Source organism: Gossypium hirsutum, chromosome A13 (assembly GCF_007990345.1).
Source record: "Gossypium hirsutum isolate 1008001.06 chromosome A13, Gossypium_hirsutum_v2.1, whole genome shotgun sequence".
Taxonomy (NCBI): Eukaryota; Viridiplantae; Streptophyta; class Magnoliopsida; order Malvales; family Malvaceae; genus Gossypium; species Gossypium hirsutum.
This window is the reverse complement of record NC_053436.1, coordinates 67253007-67271679: the sequence shown is the minus strand read 5'-3', so window position 1 is coordinate 67271679 and position 18673 is coordinate 67253007.

Sequence of the window (18673 nt, the reverse complement as noted above, 5' to 3'; positions counted from 1 at the left end):
TTTATTAAAGATTTTTCTAAAATAGCTAAGCCTTTAACGAATTTACTAGAAAAAGATGTGGCTTTCAATTTCAGTCAGGAATGTTTAGAAGCATTTAATACGCTTAAAGATAAATTAATTAATGCTCCAATTGTAATTGCACCTGATTAGAATTTACCCTTTAAACTAATGTGTGATGTGAATGATTTTGCAGTGGGTGCGGTTCTTGGACAATAGAAAGACAATCACTTTCAACCGATCTATTATGCTAGCAAAACATTGACAGCCACACAAGAAAATTATACGACGACTGAGAAAGAATTGTTGGTTGTGGTTTTTGCATTTGATAAATTTAGACCATATTTAATATTATCTAAAGTTGTCGTTTACACTGACCATTCAGCTTTTCGATTCCTCCTTACTAAAAAAGATGCAAAACCTCGACTAATAAGATAGATTTTATTATTGCACGAATTCAATTTAGAAATTCAATATAAGAAGGGAGTAGAAAATATTGCAGCAGATCATCTATCTAGAGTAGAAAACCCACATCTCAAGGAGCATGATGAACATGAGATAAATAACTCGTTCCATGAAGAACAACTCTTTGCTATATCTGACTCCGAGGAACCTTGGTTTACAGACATTCAAATTATTTAACTGCTAACGTTACACCAAAAGGGTTGACACATTAGCAAAAGAAACGCTTCTTTACTGATGTGAAAAAATACTTTTGAGAAGATCCTTTTCTTTTTCATATATGTGCAGATCAAGTCATTAAAAGATGTGTTACGAAGTCAGAAGCAATTAGAATCTTGGAACATTGCCACTCAGGACCGACTAGAGGACATTACAGTGGGACTAAGACCGCACATAAAACACTCGAATCAGGTTTTTATTGGCCCACACTATTCAAAGACGCCAACAGGTAAGTTACTTCTTTTGATAAATGCCAACGAACAAGTAATATCTCTAAACATGACAAAATGCCTTAAAGGTATATGCTTTCATGTGAAATATTTGATGTATAGGGTATTGACTTCATGGGTCTATTCCCTAGCTCATTTGGAAATAATATATCTTAGTGGTCGTTGATTATATGTCTAAATGGGTGGAAGCCTAAGCCTTACCTACTAATGATGCTAGAGTGGTGGTGAGGTTCCTTAAGAAACTCTTCTTTCGATTTGGAACACCTAGAACAATTATCAGTGATAGGGGTACTCATTTTTGTAATGCTAAATTTGATAAAACCCTTAAGAAATACAAAGTTTACCATAGAACAGCTACCCCTTACCATCCTCAAACTAGTGGACAAGTCGAAGTCACAAACCGAGAGCTTAAACGTACCCTAGAAAAAATTGTAGAGTCAAATAGGAAGGATTGGGTAAAGAAAATAGATGATGCTTTATGGGCCTATAGAACTGCTTTTAGGACCCCCATAGGAACATCTCCTTACAGACTTGTTTATGGGAAGAGTTGTCATTTACCATTTGAACTAGAACATAAAGTATTCTGGGCTATAAAATTTTTGAACTTTAATATTAAACTCACAGGTGAAAAGAGATTGATGCAGCTGAACGAGTTAGATGAATGGCAAGCTAATCCATATGAGAATTCACGATTATACAATGAAGCAATGAAGCGCCGCCATGATGCTCGTTTAAAGCAACACAAGTAATTTGAATTTGGAGAACTTGTCCTGCTATATAACTCAATGATCAAATTGTTTCCTGGGAACCTTAAATCACGATGGTCAGGTCCTTTCGTATTCCAAACCGTCTTTCCATATAGCACAGTAAAGGTAAGTCACCCAACCAAAAGAACTTTCAAGGTAAATAGACATTGTCTTAAACTTTATAACAGTGAGAATTTTAAAGACAATGAAGAGGAGCTACGGCTCCGCGAACCTGCCTAAACATACTCACAAGGTAAAGTCGAGCTTAGACTCTAAATAAGCACTCCTCAGGAGGCAACCCAAACACTAACCCCACTAAGTAACCTTAGTTTGTTTTTCCATTTTTGTTTTATATAATCTAACTGTAGGTATTCTTGGCACACACGGCCTAGCACACGGGCGTGCCTTAGGCCGTGGGATCACTACGGATAGGAGACACGGGCGTGTCCAGGGCCATGCTAAAACAGGACAAACATTTTCCCCAATATAGGATGACACACGGGCTATGATAAATAGCCACGGCCGTGTGATATAGCCGTGTGCACCACACGGCTAAGGGACACAGGCGTGTCCCAGACCGTGGTGAAACTGTACTTTAATTCCCAAAAAAATAGCAAGGCATGGCATGCATTAAATCACCACGGCCATGCGAGGCAGCCGTGGAAGTCACATGGTCATGAGCACGGGCATGCGTGAGGCCATGTGGGAACTTTCACAAACAACTGAAACTTTCAACAAGTCAGAATACAACACGGGCTGATGCCACGACCGTGCCCGAATGCCATGTGCAATCCTGATTACTAGACACGAGCGTGTTGGACCTACCACGGGCGTGGAAGAAGTGAATGAATCACCACATGGCCATGCGATGCGACTGTGTGGGTCAAACGGCCTAGACACACAGGCGTGTCCACAAGCCATGTGCGATACTGACTTAAATCATCAGACCATAAGCACAAGTCATGAACATGGGCGTAGTGTACCTAACACGAGCGTGGGAGAAGCGAACGAACGTACACACGGCCATGCGACGCAGCCATGCACACCACATGACCTGGGGACACTAGCGTGTCTAAGGGACCGTGTGCGACACTAACTTAAAGTTTCACGAAAAACACGAGCTAGGAGCACACCACACAGGCATGAGCCACGTCTGTGTGGCCCAAAACGGGGCTTACACGATCGTGGCCCTCTTTTATTCCCCTCCCTTAACCCTAATTTCTCCACATTCATAGACAAACTCACTATTCATCCTTCACTATTCCCCTATCTTCTTCAACCAGCACCATTCTCCTTCTCCATTTTTCCTTCCCCTTTCTTTTCTTTTTCTTTTCTTTCCTCCTTCTCCCTCTCTGGTCCTTTCCTCTTTTCCCCTTTTCTCCTCCCCCCGACTACCAAACACCACCGCACGCCTCCGCACCCTACTACCAACCACCACTCTCGGTTTTCTCTCTTGCACCTCTAACTCTTTTATATTATTTTAATCATCCCTATTATGTTGATTATTACTATTACTACTCATAGTTCTTTATCACTGTTCTATGTTTTTCCTATTTGACTGATTTCTTATTACTACTATTGCTTTAATGCTTTTGTGATTCTTCTTTAGTTATTGATTCAGTAAGCTTTGGATGCTCATAATATGATACTTAGATTTTAGGGTTGTTTTGTTGAGTAAATTCATAGTTTGCTTATATATTTAGTACTCAATTAGTTAGTTTTTTACTAGGTATTATGATTCTACTTATTTCGTCTGCCTGATTAAGTTGCATTTGGATGTTTGTTCTTATTCGTTTGGTTACTATGTTGATTCGAGTCATGTGGTTACTTTCGCAGGAAATTATGATGAACACAAGAGGTAAGAAAACTATTGTCCCCGTTGAAAAGCAAAAGGGATCAGGTGCGACCTCCTCGGGTCCCACCGTTGAGATACGCCATCCATTCCTCCAATTTCCACCAAGACCTCAGGAGGAATTATTTCAGATTCTACGTGCCTGACCCCTTGGTGTGGGCTGTTGCATCGATTGGGCCGCATTAAAGCAGGTCCACCTAGCTGATTTGATTCGGGCCCTCTTCGCTACCGCTCCGTGAGACCGCTTTTTTGACATTATTGAGCCAATGTACCGAAACTCACTTTGGAACTTTGTTCGACATTTTAGTTGCACTCGGTTATGGTGGAGTATGATGACCCAGGCACAGTCCAATTCCGTCTCGGTAATCTAGTTCAACAATTGAGTGTCCCAAAATTCAGAGTTTATGGAGGACAACAATTTTCCCCATCTCCACCGTCACATCCATTATGCACATTTCTCTTGTTAGGCAGCCATTATGTCTACTACTGACATCTATGATCCCAGCTGTTCCAAGGCATCAGCTCTCTCCCCGGCATTGCGATACCTCCACGCCCTTTTAGCCCACACCTTAACAGGGCGACGAGAAAGCATCAGCATCATTAACACTCACGACACATACTTTCTATGGATCATAAGGCAAGGGCATATTTTCGATCTCGCATACTTTATCGCCCCTGCCTTTCGCCATCAGACCGAACGACACCGAAAGGGAGTCATCAGCATCGGCCTTTACATAACTCGACTAGCTCGATACTTTGGGCTTCTAAACACATCAGCACAGTCTCATCGCTCACACTTATCGGCCAGATTCCCCACAAGGCATCCAAAGTATGCTCTATATGAGGATGATAGAGCATCGTCATGGGTTCGATCCTTCTCAATACCGACTAGTACGAGCCATCGATGAGGATGACCCTAAGGATATTCCTAAAGATATCCCTTCATTTCATGAGGACCCACCTACTCAGCCACCACCGAGTCACCGACCAGTTCATGCGGCTGCTTCATTGACATAAATTTCTACCCACCTGGATTGATTTGAGCAAGATTACACTTAGCAATTCAATAACATAGAGGCGAATCTGCAACAGGTTTGTCAGCATTTCCACATTTCGCCTCTAGCACCACCACCTCACGGTCCATCTGTCGATGAGGACTTTTGAGTCCATTTATTTTTACTTTATTTTGTTTTTCCTTTTGTTTTTATTTTTCTTTTATTTTTATTTCTATTTCCAGTTTTCATGTTCTAAAAAGACTTTGAATAGTATATTTTGAATATCTCAATTTTATGCCTACTTCTCTATGCGTAACCATAATGACCCCATTAATATAATGCTCTAAACCATTCCTGGTGACATCATATTTCAAAAGGTTCAATCGATTGGTGCTACTTAAGAATATATAAACAGACCTATGGGAAAAGAGAATCCACGACTGCCATGTCCTACTCGACCACGACTATAGCCACCACGACACCGATCACCACGATAACCTCTTCGCTTAGCGCTGTGATTGTGGAACCCAACCTCTACCACCACTTTCACCTCTATCTAATGTCATATGCACATCATTTCCAATGTCTCTAAACCCCTTTCGCTCTTTCAAGGACTACATCCAAATTCAGGGTAGTTTCACTTCTCCCCCTCTTCTATAATATTATGCTTATGTTGTCATTATCTATCTTTGTACATTGAGGATAATGTACATCTTAAGTGTGGGGAGGTTAGTCATATCATTATTAGAAAACCCCTAAATTTTGTCTAATCCCCAAGTAATTTTTTTCATATCATTATTAGAATGAATTTTGATTAATTCATAATTTTTATTGATATGTTTTGGATCAAAACATAGGTTATTGTGTATTGATCCTCTAACTTTAAGGCAGTAGAGAATCAAGCATGATAAGTTGACTTTTGAGTATTAAAATTGCTAGGTTGTTTCCCTGAATTGAGGTATTATCTTGAAATTCTAAATTTACAAGATTGACATCAAATACCCATAATTTTCACGAGATTTTGAGCCTTTTAGAACATATATCTTCTTTGCTCACTTATTTTATTGGTTATGAGTGTGTCAACATTGATTCGCTATTCTAGAACTTGCATCGATTATACATGTCGAGACCACACCTTTGATTTGATATACTAAAATGATAAAGGCACTTACGTTTCAACCCATTTACCCCATAAAAAGCCTACCCACATAATTGACCCCTAGTGAACCCCCTTGAGCCTTAACCATTGTTTCTTGATTTTCCCCTTAATGATTAACCCACGACTAAACCATTTTTGATTCTTTAAGAATTTCTCTTTTTATTAACTCCTTTTTTATCGAGATTTGATTTGATTAGTTACCTAACTATTTCCGTCCATTTCAGTTACTGAATTATTATGTACTCTCCATTACTATTCTTATTAAAAAAATGTATATTTATATTCATTCAATTACATATTGTTTTAAAGAGATTGGATAAGTTAAAATTATTATATTGAGGGAAAGCTCACTTCATTTTAGAAAGTTTTATTTCTGGCACCTATTTGTAATTCAGAAATTAGTTTTATTCTTCTAAGCTGGGTAATTTATTAAATTAATCTCGATTGTATCCCTCTTTTTCAACCTTTATCCACACCTTTAACCTAAGCCCCATTACAACCCTATTAAAGACCTTTTGATTCGTGTATCATCTCATTTATAGTGGTGGATATTTGATTTTCATGCAAGCCTATGGTAATAACTTTTCATGTTTGACTATTGAGAGTTTAATTAGTGAACCTTAAATACTTCGAGTGATTTGAGTGAATCTTTAGTGAGGATGTCAACTCTTGTCAATTTGGAATTAAAGGTGATTACTAAGATAAAAGGGGATACTTATGATTTTATGATTAAAATGCTCAACTTGGATTGTTTGAAACTTTGATGTTCTTTTAGTTGAATTTGCAATGTTTGATTATCTGTGGATTGCTTTGAAACATTATTGATGAGAACTATAAGTTAAGAAGAATTAATTTTAATTGTGAGTTGAGAATTTTGCTTGAGGACAAGCAAATGCTTAAGTGTGGAGATATTTGATAAACCATAATATATACATATTTTTACATGCTTGGAATATTTTTGGAAGGATTATCATAAGATTTAATGAATTTGATGCTACTAATCATTTAATTTCATGTTTTATACTCAGGAGAGCTTAGGATAGCAAAAAGAGTAAGAAATGGGGCAAAAACGAACAAATTGGGCCTAATTCAGTGTTTCACACGGCCTAGGCACTTCCACACGAGTAATCCACACACCCGTGTGTCATGGTCGTGTCGACATCAAACCAAGTCAGAACTACATACAGCCTGAGCACCTTCACACGAGCGTGTCACACAGTCGTGTCCCTGTCGAGCTCAAGTCTAATTCTACCCAGAAAAGGCTAAGTTTGGGCTATTCTGTGCATTCCAAAGTCTATATAAACATCCTAGAAGAGGATCAAAGGGGGACGCATAGTAGAAAGCAGAAAATACTTGAAGAACAGCCATCGGAATCAGCTCGGAAGTAGGATCTCCTTCAAGACTTAAGATCTCCGTTCAATTTCCTTAGAAGTTCTTTGGGTTTCTTTATGTTTTGTTGTTGTCCCAATTTTTAGATGTTTTCCTCTATTTTTATGAACTAAATTCCCTAAATACCTAGGGAAGTTGAAACCTAAGGTGAATCTTATTACTATTTGAATTATACGATAAATACTTGTTCTTATTCTTAAGTGTGAGATTTAATTCTTATTTTAATATTTCAGGATATTAATTCAGGTTTTGATGTGCTTATTTAGTGGAGCAAAAGTCCTTGTTTAAGAGTAGATCCTCCATAATTAAGCGGAGTTGCAAGCAATGTAACAGCCCGATTTAGACCCTAATCAGAACGGTAGTTTCAGGACCACGAATCCGAGCCGGAAAAATATTTTAAAATTATTTTCTGTGTTTATTTTGTATGAATTTATATTTGTGAAATTTTCGTGAATTAATTTCGTCGTTTAGGTGTCTGATTAAATAAAAGGACTTAAATCGCGTAAATTGAAAATTTGGTAGTTTAATTTATAAAGGGCTGAATTGTTAGTGGCTTTTAAGGATGAGGTATTTATATTGTAAATAACCTATAAAGATATTAATGGGACGGTTAAAGACTTATAATATGTGGTTTTTAATATTAAATTGTTAAGGTTATAAAAGTAAGTTAATTATTAAAGCATATATATGATATAATATCATAAAATAAACTATGTTTTTCATTCTCTCTTGCACTGAATATAAACAAAAAGAAAAAGAAAGAAACAAGACTAGGTTTGGCCATCTTCCAAGCAAAAATCAAGGTTCGTTCTTTATCGGTTTTTGATAATTTCTACGTTTTTGAGATCGTTGCTTCGAGTACTACAAAACCCATGCTTGAATTTTTTATTTTGATGGATATTTTGAGTTGTGCCATTGTTCATAACTTGTGATATTTGTTGTTTGATGATGAAAAATGAAAGATATGTGTTAGATTAACATATTTTGTATTGGAGTTTTTGATGATTTTGAATAATTAGGACTTAATTGCAAAAATAATAATTCGGGGGACTAAAATGTGAAATTAATGAATAATAAGGGCTTGTATGGACATGGGTAATATTCGGCCTAACTTGGGTGTGGAGAAATTTGATGTATTTTGTGTTTTGTGCAATAAGGACTAAATTGTAAAAATTGTAAATATCAGGGGTAAAATGGTAAATTAATCCATTTGTGTGTTTTTGGACTAAATTGAATGAAAATATGTTTGAATGAGCTTAATTTGAATATGTTTAGATCAAGAACCAAAGAAATCAGATTTGGATCGGGGAAAAACGAAAGTCGTCGACTAGCTGCCCGATTCTGTTTTGTGTTGTCCGAGGTAAGTTTATAAGCAAATAGACGTGTTTATTTGGTAATTAAATGTTATATTTATATGCTGTTATGAAATGTAGAATTTGAATATGCTATGGCCGAAAATGATTAAATTTGACTACTAAACTTCCGAGTTCGATTCAACCGGGTTACGACGTCCGAGAGCCCCGTATGAACCTTAGGAATAGTTAGGATACATATGTCATGACATAGGATTCCGATATATGTGTACGAGTAAGACCATGGTATCGATATGTGGTTCCGTTATGTGTTTAAGAGTAAGACCCTGTCTGGGACAGTGGCATCGATATGTGGCTACATGTAAGACCACGTCTGGGACGTTGGCGTTGTACGATTTATGTGATTATCTGAGTGTCCTATCCGATTCCGAATGGTTCATCGGGCAAAGGTAAATTTTGCATGATTGTGTAATACGAGTAAAGCGGTCAGGTATGAATTAATTGTTTGGCTATTAATGATAAGGTAAGTTGGTAATCGGTATTTGTTTTATTCACACATAATTGATGATAATGACTTTAAGTGATGTTAGCATATGTATATTCGGCTTGTAGTTATATAAATTTAGTATGAAAAAATGACTCATAATTAAATGTAATATATGATTTGGTATAATTGGTCTTGTTGACTATTTATGTATATATATGCAATACTACATAGTGATTTTTTTTTTAGCTTATGTGTAAAAGTATATGCAAGCATGATTATAATATAATTTGTGGTTTTTGGGAAGTTGAATATTAATATACCCAAATGGTTAGGTGAGTATCCGGCCAAGTAAAAAAAATGCATTTACTTGTATATAAATAAATATGTGCATTCGGCAGGGTATAATAAAGTGGTTGGTAAGTTGATTGAAAAATAAACAATGTATGTATTTGATCATTCGGCCAGGATGATGTTTAAGTGCGAATGTATATATGTGGATGTACTTATAAGTATAACTTGAGATTAAATGGTAGTTAGTTACTATAAATAATAATTAACTTAATTGAATTAAATACTTTGTTGGGTTTACTATTTGCTTACGACTTGCTAAGCTATATTAGCTTATTTTGTGTATCCTTGTTTGTTTTATAGATATTAGAAATCAAGTTACAGTCTCGGGGATCGTCTGCGAAGTTCATCACACTATCTACTATTTTGGGGTACCTTTCTAAGTTAAATTCGAATTATGACATGTATAAGCTGAAGTGTGGTTTGAATGATAAATTTTGGTTGTGTATAAAGCCATGCAAAAATGGCTAATCAAAATGTTTGAATTAAATCATCCTAGGTATGGTCTATGATGATTATGGTTGAATGTTGCAGGTTATATATCTATGATTATTACGTGAGATAAATCTTGCATGTTTAAGAAATGAGCAATGGCTTGAAAGAATCGCGACTAATCCATCGATGTAAATTTTTATGTGAAATATATTTGTGAACCTAGTGAATATGTTTGTGACTTAGTAATGTTCATGATTCAGTGTTTTGAATTTTTGATAGGGTTCAAAAAATATGGCAAGGTTTATTACGATATATTTTTGTCCACTTGTGCTTTGGTAGGTATGATCATGATAATATGAAAATGGTTTATGTGTGATTTAATGAGAATGTATTGTAATACGTCAAATAAACATGACATATGTTTGTATTTAATTAAAGTCCTCCATATGAATTTATTTATAAATGAGAGTGTGGTAGCCGTAGCATAATATGCATGAAAATGGTAATGTATTCTACTTTATTATCCATATAAATATATATATGTTTGAGTATCCATAAACGTGATTTTACATATTTTGTCTTAAGTGTGATTTGATATAACACGCATGCAAACGTGTCTTAGGACACATGCAGAGTAAGATAAGAAATTTTACTTATGGTATAAGTGATTTTTAAAGTGATAAACGCAAGAGATTTTATATATAAAAATTTACTTGTTATTTACAAATTTGCAAATTTGTATTTAAAATTTATAAAATTGGTTGTAAGATGTGAGTTGTATATGTATATATATATGAGATTCGTATAGGCTATAATATCACTAATGTCGCATGTATACAATGATAGGTGTATTAGTTTATGATTTAAAAAAAATTAGTAAATTTTCGAGATTAATTTATGTGATTATGTAATGTTTATTATAATTGATCGGAATTGTGTTTTATTCCGTAACATCTTACGACCCTATTCCGGCGACGGATACAGGTTAGAGGTGTTACATGCAATCCTAGAGATAGGACGACATAAATATGCCGGATTAGAGTCAAATCTAATAAGGGAATCCATAGGTCGAGTTAATGCGACAATAGGGGTTTTAATTAGAAAGAGATTTCAATTAATCAACCGAGAGTCAATTGTTTTTAGTCTCAAGAGAGATAATAACATAAACCAGGGATTTTTACGGATTAAGTCAAGTGAGTAAATGGTCTAATACAAAAGTAATAAGTGAAGTCTAGGTGGATTCTTCCTTGGGTATTGTTTTCTCCATCGGTTTTCCAAAGAATATTTTCCAACTTTTATTTCTATCGCATTCTTAGTTAATTAGATAATTAAGTTTAGTTTAGAAAACATCCCTTCAATTCTTAGGCTAGATAATAAAAAAGATGGTAAGTACTAATACTTTTAGTCCTTGTGGATATGATATTTTCGGTCTCACCTTAACTATACTACTGTTCGATAGGTGAGCTTGCCTTAGTAGAATTTTTAGTTAGTATAGCGATCATCAATGTAGCGATGAAGTTGACACTAAGTTGTATGTTATACCGCTTGATTGTAGCTACAAAAGAATATTTGGAGTCAAACTCTATCCCAACCTCTAAATGGCCAAAATTTATTGCCGAAGTCGCATACCTTGGTATTTTATGAGGAAGGTCTAGGAATTTTAAACCACCTTCACTGCAACATCGAGAATACGCATGTAGGGAGGGGATTCGTACACCGTGAACCCAGGTCATCCCATCAAGCAATGTCCTTGTGGATATGATATTTTCGGTCTCACCTTAACTATACTACTGTTCGATAGGTGAGCTTGCCTTAGTAGAATTTTTAGTTAGTATAGCGATCATCAATGTAGCGATGAAGTTGACACTAAGTTGTATGTTATACCGCTTGATTGTAGCTACAAAAGAATATTTGGAGTCAAACTCTATCCCAACCTCTAAATGGCCAAAATTTATTGTCGAAGTCGCATACCTTGGTATTTTATGAGGAAGGTCTAGGAATTTTAAACCACCTTCACTGCAACATCGAGAGTACGCATGTAGGGAGGGGATTCGTACGCCGTGAACCCAGGTTATCCCATCAAGCAATGTCCGAAGTTTGACCGTCAAATCCATCATATTCTGGTTCAGTAGGAATGGGATCCAATTTGGAAATTACTTCAATTTTTGCACCAATTGTCTAGCCTCCTCTATTAGGTCATTATTTGTTTTATACCCTTCTTCGTCCTCTTTGTTATCAACACTGGTTGCAAGTCTAGGGTTGAATGTCCCTTTCTGGTCGAGGTTGCCAGGAGTAAATCATTTGTTATTGTAAATCCGATGTCAATCCGAAAATCATTTTTTTTGGCCCACCCTGGTAACTTGATGGCGTACCCGTGTAAATGTTACCGAGGTTGAACATAAGCATGCCGAAGTTGAAATCAAAGGAACTGATAAAATGTCGTGCAAGTGTGCCATAGGCCGGTGACCTAATACGCCTGACTTTCCCCGAAAGTTGAAATCAAAGGGAGAAACTAATGAATGCCTCACCATTGATGATGATTTTGGGGTGTCTTGGTATGAGCTTTGCAACAATAACGTGAATCTATCGCACAACTTTGTGGTCGAACTTTCAGCTTCTTGATCTAGTGTGGACTTTTCTAGACATATTGTGGTTGAGATTGGGCCACCTTCATCCTTTCCAACGAAGTCAACATATAACTCTAGTACAACATTCCCACTATAGCAATGTGATTCGATCACTGTCTCCAGCTCGTTGTCCTCTGTGATCTCAAAAATGACATATCTAACGAGGTTTAATGACAAAAGATATCTACATTTCAGGCTTGAAACTCTTCTTCGGATCCCCACTTTGCCCCTAATCCTTGTTCGAAGCTCTTTTAACATTATGCTTCGGTTGAATGTCAGATCTTCATATTGAGTTGATACAAAAAAGGGCCCAACTCGATGAAATTTGTAATAGATAACAATTTTGAGTCACCTACTCATCTTGAACCAAAGAGCTTGTTCCACATGTTTAAAACCAAAAATAATAATAATAAATATAGTTATCATCACCCAAATCCCTTAACCTACACGTAATTTTACAAATTACCTTTTCTTGGACAACAACGTAGGAACAAAATTCAAATTTTTCACGACAATGTCGATAACTCCTAATGTCAAGTATCCTTAAGATCAATAATCTGCTTCAAAGGTTAGTATGGAAATTCAATAGATTGTATTGAGTTTATTTTATAGAGCTCTTATCTCAATGTACATGAAACAATTCCAGCAACAACACATGCCCTAATCATCACAAGTTTTTGAGGTATACACTTAAAGTTGAAATTTGAGGGGTAGAAAACGCTCACCGTAGTGGCATTTTTTAGCACCCTTGTAATGTATGAAATTCATCCTTAGAATCCCAAGTTGCAGGGCTTAGATGCAGAAGCAATCAAGTTGGGAGTTGAAATGCCTATAAATAAAACATCTCCTACAGGAAGTGTTTTCACCTGGCATGTCAGTGAAAATGCCTCCTGCAAGGTGCATTTTCTCTATGGCCATTTCAAAACTCAGGCCAACTTGATTGCTTCTACCTCTAAGCCCTTGCAACCCAAGACTCTCGAGATAAATTTCATATATTGCAACTCGGGATTCCCATGATAAATTAAAAAATTTTCCTTTTTACCCGCCCTATCCCAATATAAATGGTCGTTTTCATCCCTTACTCACCCATATCTCAGTCTCCTTTAAATTATTATTTTCTTTTTTTAAATTATTATTTTATTTTTCTTGCATATTAAAATTTCTTGATTTAAAGATTTATTTCTCTCTAACTTTAGGAGAGACATAGTCATACTTTTAAGTTGTGTTTGGATTCACGGTGATGTCATGGAGCTCGGTAACCTATAAATTTCACTTGCTGTGTGAGTATGGAGCCATGACTTGAGAAGTTGGGATCACTTTGCAAGTCGAGGTCCAAGTTGGCAGTGATTATATCGTCTCGGGTTGAAGTGTAACTAAGACTTCAAGTTTACAAAGATTATGCTGTCAAAGGATGGAACATAAGTAGGGCCTTAGTTGATGGTGGTTATATAGGCACGACAACGAGTTTCTCCTCGTCATAGGAGCATTTTTTATAAAACACATACTGAAGTGTAAGGAAGGAACACGCAAGAGGTCTTTCAGTATAATTAAATAATTCATGTTGTCTATCCGAAAGCAGTGACCTTGTTAATAAAACCTATTACACCCCGATTCTGTCATAGGTTATAATAGTAGGGTCACCGCCTTTGGTGGTGATGGATAAGATGCATTATTTTATTATATTTAAACACTACTGTGTTTTTCTTCCTCGTACTTCTATTTAGATTTTATAAAACATCCTATTCTAACGAGGAAAAACTCATTGTCATGCTTGCATACAGAGGCAAAACTAGGGGGCTAGCAAGGGCTCCAACTCTCCTAAAATGGAAAATTTTCCATTTAGGCCCTTTAATATTTTTAAAATTTTAAATTAATAAATGCAAAATTGCACTTTGCCCCATAAAAATATAAAATTTTGATTTAATCCTTTAATAATTATAAAGATATAGGTTATTAAAATGATGAAATTACATTTTTACTATCGTAAAAATTATAATTTAATTTTGGCCCCTTAAAAAAAATTTTTTGTTTCGCCCCTATCTACATAACCACTACTAATCGGGGTCTCATTTATGTTCCATCCCTTGACAACATAACATTTGTAAACTTGAAGCCCTAGTTACAATTCAACTCGAGACCGTATAATTACCTTCAACTGGGACTTTGAGTTGCAACACGATCCGACTTCTTAAGTGATGGCTCTTACTCACATGGTAATGAAATTTGTGGATCACCCTGCTGCATGACACTACTATAAATTCAAACATTCCTTATAATTATAATAATGTCTATCTCAAACACGGAAAAAAATAAATCTACAAACTTATAATTTCCAACCGCAAGAAAAAAAATTATCAAAGTGAAAACGCGTCTTATAAGGAGTGTTTTTATTCTCTCTCCTGAAAATGCGTCCTACAGGACGCGTTTTCACTACCACATCAGTGAAAACGTATCCTGTAGGATGCATTTTCCTTTCTCTCTCAAAAAACAACGTAAAATGATAAATTAAAAAAATGGCATAGTTTCTTAAATAAATTATTTCAGCATATATCTAAAAATTAGCCCGTAAATAATCTACAACATATTTTATTTTTGTAATTTTTTTCTATAACTTAAGTAAGAAAAGCAGTAGTTTCCAAGTGGTTGGCATTGGATAAATTATGTTTTAAAGTAGGCTATTTTACCAAACTGACCCAAAAAAATTAATATTTACAAAAATGAACTAGGTTCAAAAACAATCACCAAAATGACCTGAAATGAACAGTAGAATGGGGTTTTGGGCACCCAATGGCCGACACCACCTAGTATTTTGCCCCCATGATTGCCTGATGATTGTGTCAGGCTTTAAAAAATTGATTTTTTACTTTGGGAAGTCAATGGCCTGCACCAAGGTAATTTTTTTAAAAAAATCGTATCATACTGGTAAACAAAAATACCAGTATTTAAAAAAAAATTGGTTCTGGCCTTCTAATGGCCGACACCAAGGAATTTTTTTGTGTGCCAATGCAATTTTTTTTTTACTTTTCTACATTGATTGCCGGCACTAGACCAGTAGTTTTTTTAAAAAAAAAATTTATTCTAATCTTCTAATGTTCAACACCAGACTAGTAAATTTTTTTTTTGTTCTGGCCTTCTAATGGCCGGCACTAGGGACTTTTTTCGTGTCCCAACGCAATTTTTTTTTTATTTTTGTACACTGATGGCCAGCACCAGACCAGTAATTTAAAAAAAAATTGGTTCTGGCCTTCTAATGGTCGGCACCAGGGACTTTTTTCATGTCCCAATGCAATTTTTTTTTACTTTTCTACACTGATGGTCGGCACCAGACCAGTAATTTTTAAAAAAAAATTGGTTCTAGCCATGTAATGATCGGCACCAGAGTAAAAAAAAATTTGGGTGCTGGGCATGTATTGGCTGTCACCAAAAATAAAAAAAAATTGGGGTGTTGGGCAGTTATTGGTCGGCACCAGAGTAAAAAAAAAATTTGTTGCTGGCCATGTAATGGCTGGCACTAGAGAGAAAAATATTTTTTTTGGGTGTTGGGTATGTATTGATCGGCACCAAACCTTATATATAGTGGGTGGTTTGGGTTCTTATAGTGTAAATGGATAAGAAAATATTGTTTTGAGAGAGGCATCAAAATGAGAGTGTTTGCGTAGTATATCATCAAATGATTTTTTTGTAGTGGATTGTATATGGAAGTTTTTTGTAGTGGATTGTAGATGGGAGTTTTTCGTAGTGTATAACTGAATTTCAGGGTTGAATTATATACTGTCATGTTTTAACGGAGTTGAATTATATACCTTCATGTCCACCCTAAAGGTTATGCTATTAAGGGTTGGATGACTTTTTGCACCGTAAATGGCTAATCGAGATGTCCAACCCAGATGGACATTATCTATGGTGCAATAGCGTTTACTACGCAACTAAGCTGTGGTTGGAACCGATTGGTAGAGTCTCCATGCAAAAGTATCTCAGGTGACAATGGAAGAAGAAAGGGTCTGGAGCTTTTAGGAAGTTATATTTTCCCTTCGTTTATACAGCTGGTTTTCTATTTCTTTTTAATTTTGTTGACCGTTTCTACTATCCAATTATCTTGTACTGATGCAACGTAGACCTGATTCAAGCAAAAGATGAATAATTGTGAAGAAAATAATATTGAAAATGATTGTATTATTTCTTTAGAATGTTTGTATTTTTTTTGTAACAGTAAATTTAATGTAGTTGTTTAAGATTTAAGGATTCATTTTTTATATTTTCTTGTATTAATTTCTTAGAATGTTTGTATTTTTTTGTATCTGTAAATTTAATTTAGTCCGTATTATATGTAGTCTGCATTTAAAATTTTCGTGTATTAATTTTACCCATATGTTTGTATTTTGTTGAGTGTTTAAATTTAATTTAGTGCGTATTATTTTTGTTTGAATTTTATATTTTTTTGTATTAATTTTTAGAGTGTTTGTATTTTATTGTGTCTGTAAATTTAATTTGTCAATTTCTATTTTTTATTCGAATTATATTTTTTTAATTAAATATTTCGAAGTCATTTATTAAAACAAATAATTATTTTAGAGAAATTTAACTAATATTAAAAATAGAATAATTACAAAATAAAGTAAATATTTACAGATAAAAATTAAAATTGTCGTGATCTTGGTGACGCCCCCGGCGCTGGCGTGTAACGGTCCGGATACCTCCATCGGCGATGCCGTTCACCTTGCTGAGGCATTTGATAATTGCTCGGTCCGGTCCCCGGTGTCCCGTCCAGTGTACTTAGAAAAGTAAAATAATCATATACACCATAATCCAGAGTTAATGGGTATTGCGTGACCGAATATGCCGATGGAAAAATATCCTCAGTGGTGGATATACGTGCTTCGAGATCGAGCACCGAGTGGTAAGATGTAATGACCCAAATTTATTAGAATCGAAAAAGTACATTATCGAGCCTCCGTCTTAACAAAATGGGTTCGTAAATAATTATTAGGAGTAATTGTAAGTCTAGTAATGTGTCTAATTAAGTTTTAATTAAATGAATTTAGTTTAATTAAGAGAAATTAGGAAAAACTGACTAAATTGAGTAATGGGTAAAAGTTTAATTATAGATTAAAAAAATAGCAGGGATCGAATAGGCAATTAAGCCTATTCTAATGAATGAGGCGGCATCTTTGATTTTTATGATTATTTAATTATAAAATATATTATTACGGTTATTATTTAATTATATTATAAATTAAATTGATTATATTATTATATTAGGAAATAAATTAAGAAAAGACAAGTGTAAGGTAAAAATAAAATACAAGTGTATTAATTTAAATGAGTACATTTGTATTATTTATATATAATTAGTAAAATGATATTTTATTATTTATTATTAATTAGTAAAAGATTTTTATATGATAAATAAATTGAAATTATGATAAGCGGATGGTGATAATAAAATACAAATGTAAAATATATATGTGTACATTTGTAATATTTATATTTGTTATTAAATAAATATTTAATAATTATTATTTAATTGATATTATATTATTAGATTCATGAATAAATTAATAAGTTGACAAATGTATGGTGATAGTAAAGTACAAGTGTAATAAATCATATACATACAATTGTAAAATACATATTTATTTACTTATAATTTAAGAAATAATTATTATTATTAAGTTAAAATAATAATATAATAAACTAAAGTAAAAATAAAAGATAAAACAAACAAAAAAAAACATAAAAAGAAACAGAACCATTCGAAAACAGAGAAGGGAAAGAAGAAAAGAAAGGAAAAGGGAAGGTTGACGAAGAGTAATCCGAGAATTACGGTTTGTATTTCTATAAACAGAACTTAATCTTTAAATTGTTATTTTTATTATTTGATGTGTATGGAAAGATAATAAGGTAAGTATTAGTGCTTTGATATTGAATTGAATGTATGTGAATTTGTGATTATTGTGAAATAGATATTGAAATAATTAGTTGCTGTAAATTGAGAAATGAATTGAATACTCTATTAACTGTATATGGTTGAGTCGGATATAGTTGGCATGCCATAGGATTGGAAGTGTTCAGGGATAGTTTGACATTGAGTCGATGAGGCACTATAAGTGCCGTACTGTTACTTCGACTTCGAGTCGATGAGCCACCTTGTGTGTCATACTATTACTGTTACTTCGGTTTAATCCGATGAGGTACTAAGTACCGTACTACTACTGTTTACTTCCGCGAAGCCGATGACGCACTGAGTGCAGTACTGGTGTGTTGGTTGGATCTGTGTATTCGTCTAAGTCCGAGTTATGTTAATAGGGGAAAACTATTGCACTGAATAATTGAATGACTGTATTACTGGACTGAATAACTGATTGTTATTGATCGTTTGATACTGAATAACTGATTGTTATTGAATAAAAATAA